We start from the raw sequence: 10,421 nt of genomic DNA, 5'->3' as shown, positions 1-10,421 counted from the left end.
AATACCCAAAATAATTATCTTTACTATTTTTATCTCTCTCCAAAAATAATTAGACTACTCTTTAAATAAACTATCAAAATTCACAAGGCACAATTGTGCCTCCTCTCACTATATTTTTCATTCACCCTAACTCCCCTTCTCTTCTTATTTTTTCCACTTTTTGATACAACTAAACATCCACCACCCCTTGTCATTTTATAGTGCCAAGGGATGAGAGTCAACAAGAACATTTAATTGTTCTTGTTGGCCCAAGGCATGAGGTGGCCGAATTTGTGCCACCCCAATTAAATTTTCAACAAATATTGGGATATTTTCGTCATCCAGTTTTTAGTGTAACTTTCTCGGCATGAAGAATCGCCAGAGTGGTGATGTGTGAATAGTACGGATTTCTGTTATCGACCGAAACCAAATGAATGTCTTTTTATCTTTTATAGAAAATGACTGTTTTTTCTCACTAGTATTCTTTTTACTTTTTTGGTGAAAGACTTATATACCCTCAGCCCGTTAGCTAAAAAATGGCCCACCAACACCCCATGGCTCCCCACTAAACCCAGGGGTGGAGACAGGGGAGGCCCGAGCCCCTCCGGCCGCTAGAATTATTTTAGGTGACAATAACTCCTGAAGTACTATCAAAAACGATAAACCAACTAGTGATTTCACAGCTTATCACTCAGTATCGCCAGTCGCACTTGTGTAACAGAATTGCAGCCTATGATGGAAGAAAAAGTTTATACACTGCTGGGCCTTTGCCTTTCTAATCCAAGGAATTTGTTGTTAAACTCCCTGAAAAGGACCAAAAAGCTGGGTCCTCTGGTTCTGCCAAGTAATTATTTCTGTTCTTTGTATTTTCAGCATAATATTGCACTTTTTTCTAATTTGTTTTTGCACAATAACATTAAATTTCTGGCAGATGTAGATAATAGTTTATCATAAAGAACTTTGGATCAAATAACTTTTCTAAAATTAAACTCTTGTTTCTTACTAGAATTGTAGCTTCCTAAATAACACATCACAAAATAATTCTTCCCTAACACACTCCCTTCTGAAACAGGAAGGGTGTTTGGGGATTATTTATACTATTAGCACTAAATTTTTACAGTTCAATTTAATGCGGAAAAGTTGTACAATATAATGATTTATTAAATTCAATGGAGGTTTTTTTTTTTTTTTTTTTGTTAATTTTTTAGCTATGTTGAAGTTTTTACTTGTGCTTATATGCTTGTCTTTGGCTTATAGCTGTGTAAGATAGTGGAAGGACAGAGATATACAAAGAAGTTAAATGGAAGGCAAGTAAATTCACTGTTAAGAGCAACCTGTGAACGCCCTATTGACCGGGAAGCGAACATTAAGAAAGTAATTGACTTTCTTGACCTATTTTTTGTTTCATTTTTGGTGATTATGAGTTTATCTGCTATTATTTTTTCTTTTTCATCATGTAGATGGTTGAAGCGAACAAATTCCACAAAGAAAAGCTTGCAAATGATGAGTTTGGGATTCGAGTGAAGGAGCAACTTACATTTGTTGAAGCACGGGTTTTGCCTCCCCCAATTGGAAATTATAAATGTCTTATACTGCTGTCTACCTGTTTCTGTATATCTCAGTACGATTCTGTTCTGTGGTTGATGCAGCTGAATTATCATGCCACCGGGGGTGAAGCAAGGGTCAATCCCTCTCTTGGGCAGTGGAATATGATTAACAAGGTGAACTTTTGTTTTCAAATGTTTGTAGTGATAACATAAAATTACAAAACGAAATTGTTAATTGGCATATTGATATCCCAATTTTGCAGAAAATGGTTAACGGAGGGAGAGTGGATTTTTGGACATGTGTGAACTTCTCTTCACAAATCAATCGAGATTTACCAACAGAATTCTGTAGACAGTTGATACAAATGTGTATTAGCAAAGGCATGGTATGATATAGTAAATCTGTTTACCTCTTTGTTCAGAACTGTAATAGTGAATCCTTATTCCTGTAGACTAACCATTTTTATCTTACCGTACATGATGCTAGGAATTCAACACAAATGCTCTCATTCCAATTCAAGCAGCTCATCCTGCCCAAATTGAGAAGACTCTTGTTGAGCTTCACAAGCAGTGTGAAGCTAAACTGGCAAACCAAGAAAAAGCAAGGCTTCAGTTGTTGATAATTATTCTACCCGATTTCACAGGCTCATATGGTAAGTAATAAATCAAGATGTTGTAAGATTTAGCACTAGAAGCTGCATACAACCTGTGTGTTATTTGTTTTGTAGGGACAATTAAACGAATATGTGAAACGGAGCTCGGAATTGTTTCACAATGCTGTCAACCAAAGCAAGCTTTAAGGCTAGACAAACAATATTTTGAAAATATTGCCCTCAAAATCAATGTTAAGGTATAACCAACATGAATGTTTCCTTTGGTGTCTGCTTAATTTTTTCTTGCTTTAATTTCTGAGAGTTAATCTTCTGCTAGGTTGGAGGCCGTAACAATGTGTTAAGTGATGCTATACAAAGGAGGATTCCTCTTGTTTCTGATCGTCCAACAATAATTCTGGGCGCTGATGTAACTCATCCATCTCCAGGGGAAGATTCTAGTCCTTCAATAGCAGCGGTATGTGAAGGAATCTGTTATTGTTATTGTATTGGCTCATTGTGATGATAATTTGATTGATGGTTCAGGTTGTGGCATCAATGGACTGGCCCGAAATAACCAAGTATAGAGGAATTGTCTCTGCCCAGCTCACCGTGAAGAAATCATTCAAGATCTGTGCAAGACACATCAAGATAAAGGCAGGGGCTTAGTCCACTCTGGAATGATCAGGTACTTTTTAACTTGTGTATTTCCAGCTATGTCCTGCTGTTGTGAGATTTTCTTCCTAATATGTTTTGCTTCCATATAGGGGATTGTTCATTGCGTTTCGAAGAAGTACCGGTCAAAAGCCTCACAGGATTATCTTTTACAGGTAATATATTGGATGATTGTATGGTTCCATTTCCATGCAAGATGTTGATGTTGTTTTAACTCGTGTTAGGGATGGCGTTAGCGAGGGACAATTTAACCAAGTTCTTCTTTACGAGATGGATGCAATACGAAAGGTACTTTTTTATTGTTTTGGGAGTTACTGTCTTTTTTAAAAAGTTAAGTAAATAAGCAAGTTATTAAAATCGGTTGCACCTCCCTAATATTATAATTCAGCCGACAGTACTGAGGGTCTTTGGGTTGTTGAGTAAACTCAAGCTCGGGGTCTTATGGTAACACCTGAATTATCGAAAATCATTTTTCATGAATATGGGGTAATACTTAAATTAGATTATGATAATTGGATGAGTAAACTCATGTTTTCATAAACTAATGGGCAATACGGTTGAGATTAATATGAATAGCATATTAGTAGTTACTAATGTGGTTAGTAACCCAATAACCTAGGAATCACATTAAAGATGTGATTGATTACATGAATCTACCTAACGAATGAGACTAGCTTGTTAAGTAAACTCAAGGCGAAATCTTAGGAGTTAGAATCCTAGCTCACTAAAGGATTTGTGAAATTCTTCGAATTAATGTGGAGGGCTATTAATTTGGCAAAATAGTGGGAGGAATCTGAAATAAACTAAAAGACCTATAATTTTAGATTGATATACTTTAAAACAAATGAATAACATACGTTTACTCTTTCTCACTCTCAGGTTTAATTAAACACTCTTAAAATCATGACTAACACCAATCTGCAAAACATACTTACCGATAACAAGTTGAACGGTTCAAACTTCACCGACTGGTTTCGTAACCTCAAAATTGTTTTGAAGTTCGAAAGGAAAGGGTATGTACTTGATACACGGATACCCCCTTATCCAACGGATGATGCTCCGTACCAAGAATTTTATGCTTACTTGAAGCATAAGGCTGATGACGATCAAGCGGGAGACATCATACTTGCATCTATGACACCGGAAGTAAAAAGGCAACTACATGCAGATATGGATGCATATTCCATGGTCAAGCACCTAAAAGAGTTATTTGTGAATCAAACCCGGTGCGAACGCTTCGAAATAACAAAGCAGTTATATAGATGCAAGATGCAGATGGGCACATCTATAATGGCACATTATGCCAAGATGATCAGCCTTATCACCAAGTTTTCTAGTATTGGAGATGCGATGGACCGTGAACTAAGTGAGAACTTACTTCTTCAGTCCCTCCCTGAGAGTTACTCGGAGTTCATCATGAACTACCAAACGAGTGGCTTGCAAACCTCTCTTGAAGAGCTTGCAAATATGCTCGAGACAGTCGAGCCCGATATAATAGAAAACGAGGAGATACCAAGCCTTGAAGGATCAAAGAAAAGGAAAGGGATATCTCCCGATCTGAATCATCCTAAGAAAGGCAAAGAGGCAATGCTCACCGAAACGAGGGGAAAGGAATTAAAGAAGCCCAAAGGCAAGTGCCACTATTGTGGTGAAGTGGGGCATTGGAGGAGAAATTGTTTGCTGTACCTAGCTACCCCTCAAGAAGGGAGAAGCCGGGACTTCAACATCTGGTATGTTTTATATTGAAATAAATACAATTTCACAGTCTGAATCTTGGGTACTTGATACCGGATGCGGATCTCATATTTGTACAAATATGCAGGAACTAAATCGGACTAGGGAATTAAAGAAAGGAAGCATAAACTTGCGAGTGGGAAATGGAGCAAGAGTTGCCGCCCTCGCAATTAGAGATTATGTTTAAATTTGCCCTCTAGGCTTGTAATAGAATTAAGGAACTGTTTATACGTTCCACAAATGTCTCGTAACATTATTTCTATTAGCCGTCTTGTTGACGACGGTTTTCATATTTCAATAAAAGACAAACGTTGCGATTTTTATAGAGATTCGATCTTCTATTTCTCAGGAATATCACAAAATGGGATTTATGTGTTAGATGACAAAATTTCTATTTTCGCAATTGATACCAACAGACATAAGCTAGATAATTCAACTTACTTGTGGCATTGTCGTTTAGGCCATATAAACAAAAGACGCATGCTTAAGCTACATCAAGATGGGCTTATAAATTCAATTGATCCTGAATCATTGGAAATGTGCGAAGCATGTTTAAAAGGTAAAATGACAAAGATACCCTTTAGCAATAAAGGTGAGCGTGTATCAGACACTCTAGGACTCATTCATTCAGATGTATGCAGTCCTATGTTAGTCCAAGCAAGATGAGGATTCAGATACTTCATAAGCTTCATAGACGACCATACCAGATATGGTTATATCTATTTGATGAAGCACAAGTCAGAAGCTTTTGAGAATTCAAATGCTTCAAGAATGAAGTAGAAAATCAATTAGGAAAGAAAATAAAGACACTTCGATCTGATTGAGGTGGCGAATATCTTTCAGATGATTTTCTGAATTATCTAACTGAATGTGAAATATGCTCACAATGGACACCTCCCTATACACCACAACACAATGGTGTATCCGAGAGGAGGAACTGTACCCTATTAGATATGGTACGATCCATGATGAGCATAGCATTACTTCCAAACACATTCTGGGGCTATGCCTTGGAAACCGCCCTCTTCACCCTAAATCGAGTACCAACTAAATCCGCTAGTTCCACACCATATGAATTGTTCGTTGGTAGGAAACCCGTGTTCTCATTCATAAGAGTATGGGGTTGTTCAACATATGTCAAACGCATTGCGTCCGATAAACTAGATTCTAAATCTGATAAATGTTTCTTTGTTGGATACCCTAAGGAAACTATGGGATATTACTTCTATCATCCAGATGATCAGAAAGTAATAGTATCCAAGCACGCAACCTTCTTAGAGAAAGAGTTTCTCGAAGACACAGAAAAGGGAAGCATGATTGAACTTGATGAAGTTCAAGAACAAGAAACACCAACTGAAACAACAGAAGCGGTTAAGGAACCCGATGCAGTCCCATTAGATGAGACTCAAGTGCCACCCCTTCGTAGATCACAAAGAGTTCGTCAACTCCCTATTAGATATGGTTTTCTAGTAGGAGATGATGATGAGGTTCCCGTGTTAGACGACGAACTCGAAAACTACGAAGAGGCTCTTAACAGTCCAGATTCTAAAGCATGGCTTGAAGCCATGGATTCTAAGATGGATTCCATGTATACCAACCAAGTGTGGACTTTGGTTGATCCACCCGAAGGGATAAAACCCATTGGGTGCAGGTGGATCTTCAAAAAGAAGACTGACATGGATGGAAAGGTTAGCACCTACAAAGCTAGGTTAGTAGCGAAAGGATACAAACTTAATATAAATGAAGTGTTCTTTTATGTCATTTGTTTTAATGAGATATATGTTTTATAACTATATAAAGGCAATCTCTTTTAAGCACTAAATAAAGTCTAATAAAAGGAAATCCGTAAGTTAGTTTAAAAGTGATTATAAAGTGTTCATACAAGCATGAAGTGAGACGAAACTTTATAATAAACTAATAAACTTAAAACCACCCCAAGTCAAGCAATATGTTTAGGATTGACATATCGCGGTTGAGACTTGCATGTAACAATGTCTTCTGTCCGACAGAAAGCTGATCTCACAAGCTTCATATATATATAGATATCTGGACAGTTACATGGATCCAATGAAAAGTAGTTCATTAGGATTGGGGACCCGACTTGAGATAACAGGATGGGTAGATTCGTCCTTGTCACCTGTTCATCTCATTGGTATTAATAGGTATAAATAATCCTCAGACTCAAAGGAATGTTAATTGGTATTCTGGATTACGGAATGTGACGCTTTGACTCTGTTGTAACACGATCCTTAACAGAGATGACTCTGGGGTGTGAACAGCAGACGTTGGGTATCACAGGAAGTGATTGAGGGATCGTTATACATTGGATTGAGCATTTATCACTCCCGACAAATGGGAGATATTTCCATGGATCGCTTGTGGAAGACTTGACTCTAAATCCTTGCAAGGTGATAGCTTAAGATTGAAATACGGATTTCTCTTAACCTATCTAATTGGAGTTGACTCGGCCAGAACAAGAAAAACGAACGTCTCGCTATATGTGACTTGACATTATCCATAGTCATAAGATTCAGTTCAAGGACGTAGTTGATAAAGGATCGAATTATACCGTAACTAATACGAAAAGGTCAACGGCAGAATCAACCTGTCTTCTTATAGCTCTAGAGGAATGATTACAGACTTGCTAATCACATACTTTGTACATCATTCCGTTATGCAAAGATTAAATATAATTCTTTGAAAATTAATTAATAAAGTTGCATACGGCTAGAAGCAATAAGAACCTAATGGGTCACACATAAGACTTGGAACCCAAAAGAGAGACAGATGCTAATTAATTGACGGAAGCCCAATTGAGCCCAATAAGGCCCGATTACCAAGGGGGGGTCGAAATTTATGTATATTAGATACATAAATAATTAATTTGATTTTATCAATTCTAATTAGATTGAGATTGTGAATTAAATTAATTAAAGGATAAATAAGTTAGGAGTTTTAATTAGATTAAATTACTCCCATTATTATCCAATAAGGTTATTATTATTATCTTTTATATTTAGATATATTAATAGATAATAGTTAAGAATTCTATTCCGAATTGAATTCCTATTCAGTAACCTAATTCTATCTAACTAGGGATTAGATACAAGAGAGATTATAAATACTCCCCTATGTGATTTTCGAAATTCACTATTGATTCCAGGAGAGAGAATTCGAACCCCCTTAGCCGAGGACGAGATTTCACCGCTTCCTTCCTAAGAGTTGTGGGCACTTCGTTTGCAACGGTTGATAGAACATCTAAAAGGTATTTCTTCTTATCCCTCTTTGTATGAAATAATGATTAACGGATCTTGGGGTTAATGGAAATAGGTTAAAAATTTTATATTTCCGCTGTTATATGTTAGCCTATTTTCATTCATTAGCGAGGGACAATTTAACCAAGTTCTTCTTTACGAGATGGATGCAATACGAAAGGTACTCTTTTATTGTTTTGGGAGTTACTGTCTCTTTTTTTTTCTCACTTTTGCATGCTTGATAGCACTACTGGAACACTATTTATCTCCATGCTATTGTACAAGAATTTTCTTTTTGTTGTGTATTGAAGCATTCTCATGTTTTATTATGAATTAATGCTCTAGTTTCAGGCTTGTGCATCACTAGAGGAGGGATATTGTCCCCCAATTACATTTGTTGTGGTGCAAAAGAGGCATCATACACGCCTTTTCCCTGCTGATCGTTCGGCTGCAGACAGGAATAGGAATATCCTGCCAGGTTTTTGAACTGGCAATTTCTAATGACTTTTCATTGTATTTTTTGGTGAAATCGAGCATTTATGTCTATTTCTCAAGTACTGTGGTTGACACAAAGATATGTCACCAGAGAGGGTTTGATTTCTACCTGAACAGTCACGCGTCAATTAAGGTAATTGGATCTCCAGTGTTACAGTTTCCTCGTTAGACAAATAGAATAATGCTCTATGAATTATGGGTGCAGGGGACAAGTAGGCCTGCGCATTACCATGTTCTGTTTGATGAGAACAACTTCAGTGCTGATTTACTGCAAATGCTAACCAATAGTCTCTGTTATACGTAATATTCTTTCTCTGGATAGTCATGTTTCCATGTCTTCTCCTCTCATATTATTTAAGCACATTCTCACTACTTAATTGGTTTTAATTGATTGTTGGCATATCTTCCAGCTATGCAAGGTGCACTCGCTCTGTTTCCATAGGTATGACTGAATCATGCTTCTTTCTCCTTTCCCCCCTTTTGATTTGCTTCTTGAACAGAACCGATGATCATTGTTAAATTTCTATGCAGTACCTCCTGCGTACTATGCCCATCTAGCGGCTTTTTGCGCCCGTTATTACATCGAGGGTGAAACATCAGATGGGAGTTCAAGTGGCGCACGTGCTGCAGGTGGAGCTGGGAGGAACAGGGAGATTAGGCCTCTACCTGCGATTAAAGAAATGATAAGTGTTTGTCCTAAACAATGATTGCTAAGACACCTTAGATGATTGAATAATCACTCTAGACTTTTACACAAAAGATATGAAATTTAGTGTAAGATTGCTTTGCTTTTTTTTGCAGAACTTTGTGTAGAGATTTGGTCAGCGTAATGGCTTGATCAAGTTCTGTATTGAATGAAGTAACTGAAGGGCTCTATTTATAGAGACGTCTGAGGCATCGGTCATTTCGAATTTCGAAATAACCATTAGAGGGAAACGGCTTCCTGTCGTTGTCATCCTGTCTTGCTCAGAGCTCTCGGCCGATCAGATTAGAGTATCTTCTGTCCTCGGTCAGCTTTTGGTCAGCTCGGCAGAATGTCTCTCCATTTATGGTAAGGTCAACTAGGCAGCATACTGTATCGTCTGAACTTTACCCAAAGTGGAAACACTTTTTCTGGAAGTTGTTCTTAGCCAGCTGCTGTCTTGTACTCTTTGTCGAATCAACTCAGCAGCTTCATCCCGAAGTTGTTCCACGAAGGTCTTCTAGATCATTCTTCCGCTGAGTTGCGTTTTGTACATAACGACAGCGTTTTGACATACGCGGGCCGAGTTGCCATAAACTGTTTGACTTGGGCTTTGACTTTCGTATTGGGCTTTGGGCCTTTTAAACTTTGTATCTTATAAACAATTTAACTCAACATTGAACAAACACATTAGTAAAATAAATCAAAGCATTTAAACTTAGTGTGTTTAGAATATTTTTTAATTATACTTAAACAATTTTGTCAAATGACAATGTGAAAGACGTTATGTTTTACTGCTGATCTAGTGGCGGAGCCTTTTTTGTAGTTGCTCCTTTCTATGAACAGTTTTTGAAGATAGGATATTACCAGCTAACTGTTTTTTGATAAGCAAATGCCTGTTTTTGAGGCGTGAATGCTTTGCTATTTTTTGGTAGACATGGGTTTCATAGTTTTGAAACAAAGCAGGCATATGTGTTTATTAATGCTGGTAGTGGATGAATAATGATATTACACACATTCCTATATATATTTGCGTCATTCTCCATATAATGAACTTTTTTTTATTGATGTAATGAACTTTTTTTACGGTTGATCAGAAGAATCATTCTAAAAGCATGTAACCCTCAATTTTAGATCTAATGAAAATGTTAATCTAAGTAATTTTAATTCTTGAAATTTTGGTTTTGAGGGTTTTTTTGGTTGTATGTTTACAAGAGATAAAATAGTTGTTTAGATAGAGAAAACTCAGAAAAGAAGTGTTTTGAAAAATTTAAAATAGTAGTTCCATGAAAAATGTGGTTGTAAATAACTTTAATAATAAAATTACAAAGCTTAAACATTTTATTTGTTTAAGAATTATTGGAGAACTAGGATTTTGAATACCTTAGCTATGTCGTATGAACCATTGAGTAAAACATTGTGTATAGTGAAAATTAACATAAGCCGGTGATTTTTCTTAATAAAG

General features: G+C 36.8%; 1 pseudogene; it reads left to right on the top strand.

Moving 5' to 3' along the window:
* The first annotated feature begins 346 nt into the window (after window positions 1–346).
* Window positions 347–9,638, top strand: LOC136222665 (protein argonaute 5-like; annotated as a pseudogene).
* Window positions 9,639–10,421: the final 783 nt, after the last annotated feature.

Source organism: Euphorbia lathyris, chromosome 3, assembly GCF_963576675.1.
Source record: "Euphorbia lathyris chromosome 3, ddEupLath1.1, whole genome shotgun sequence".
NCBI lineage: Eukaryota > Viridiplantae > Streptophyta > Magnoliopsida > Malpighiales > Euphorbiaceae > Euphorbia > Euphorbia lathyris.
This window is presented reverse-complemented; position numbering and strand designations above follow the sequence as displayed.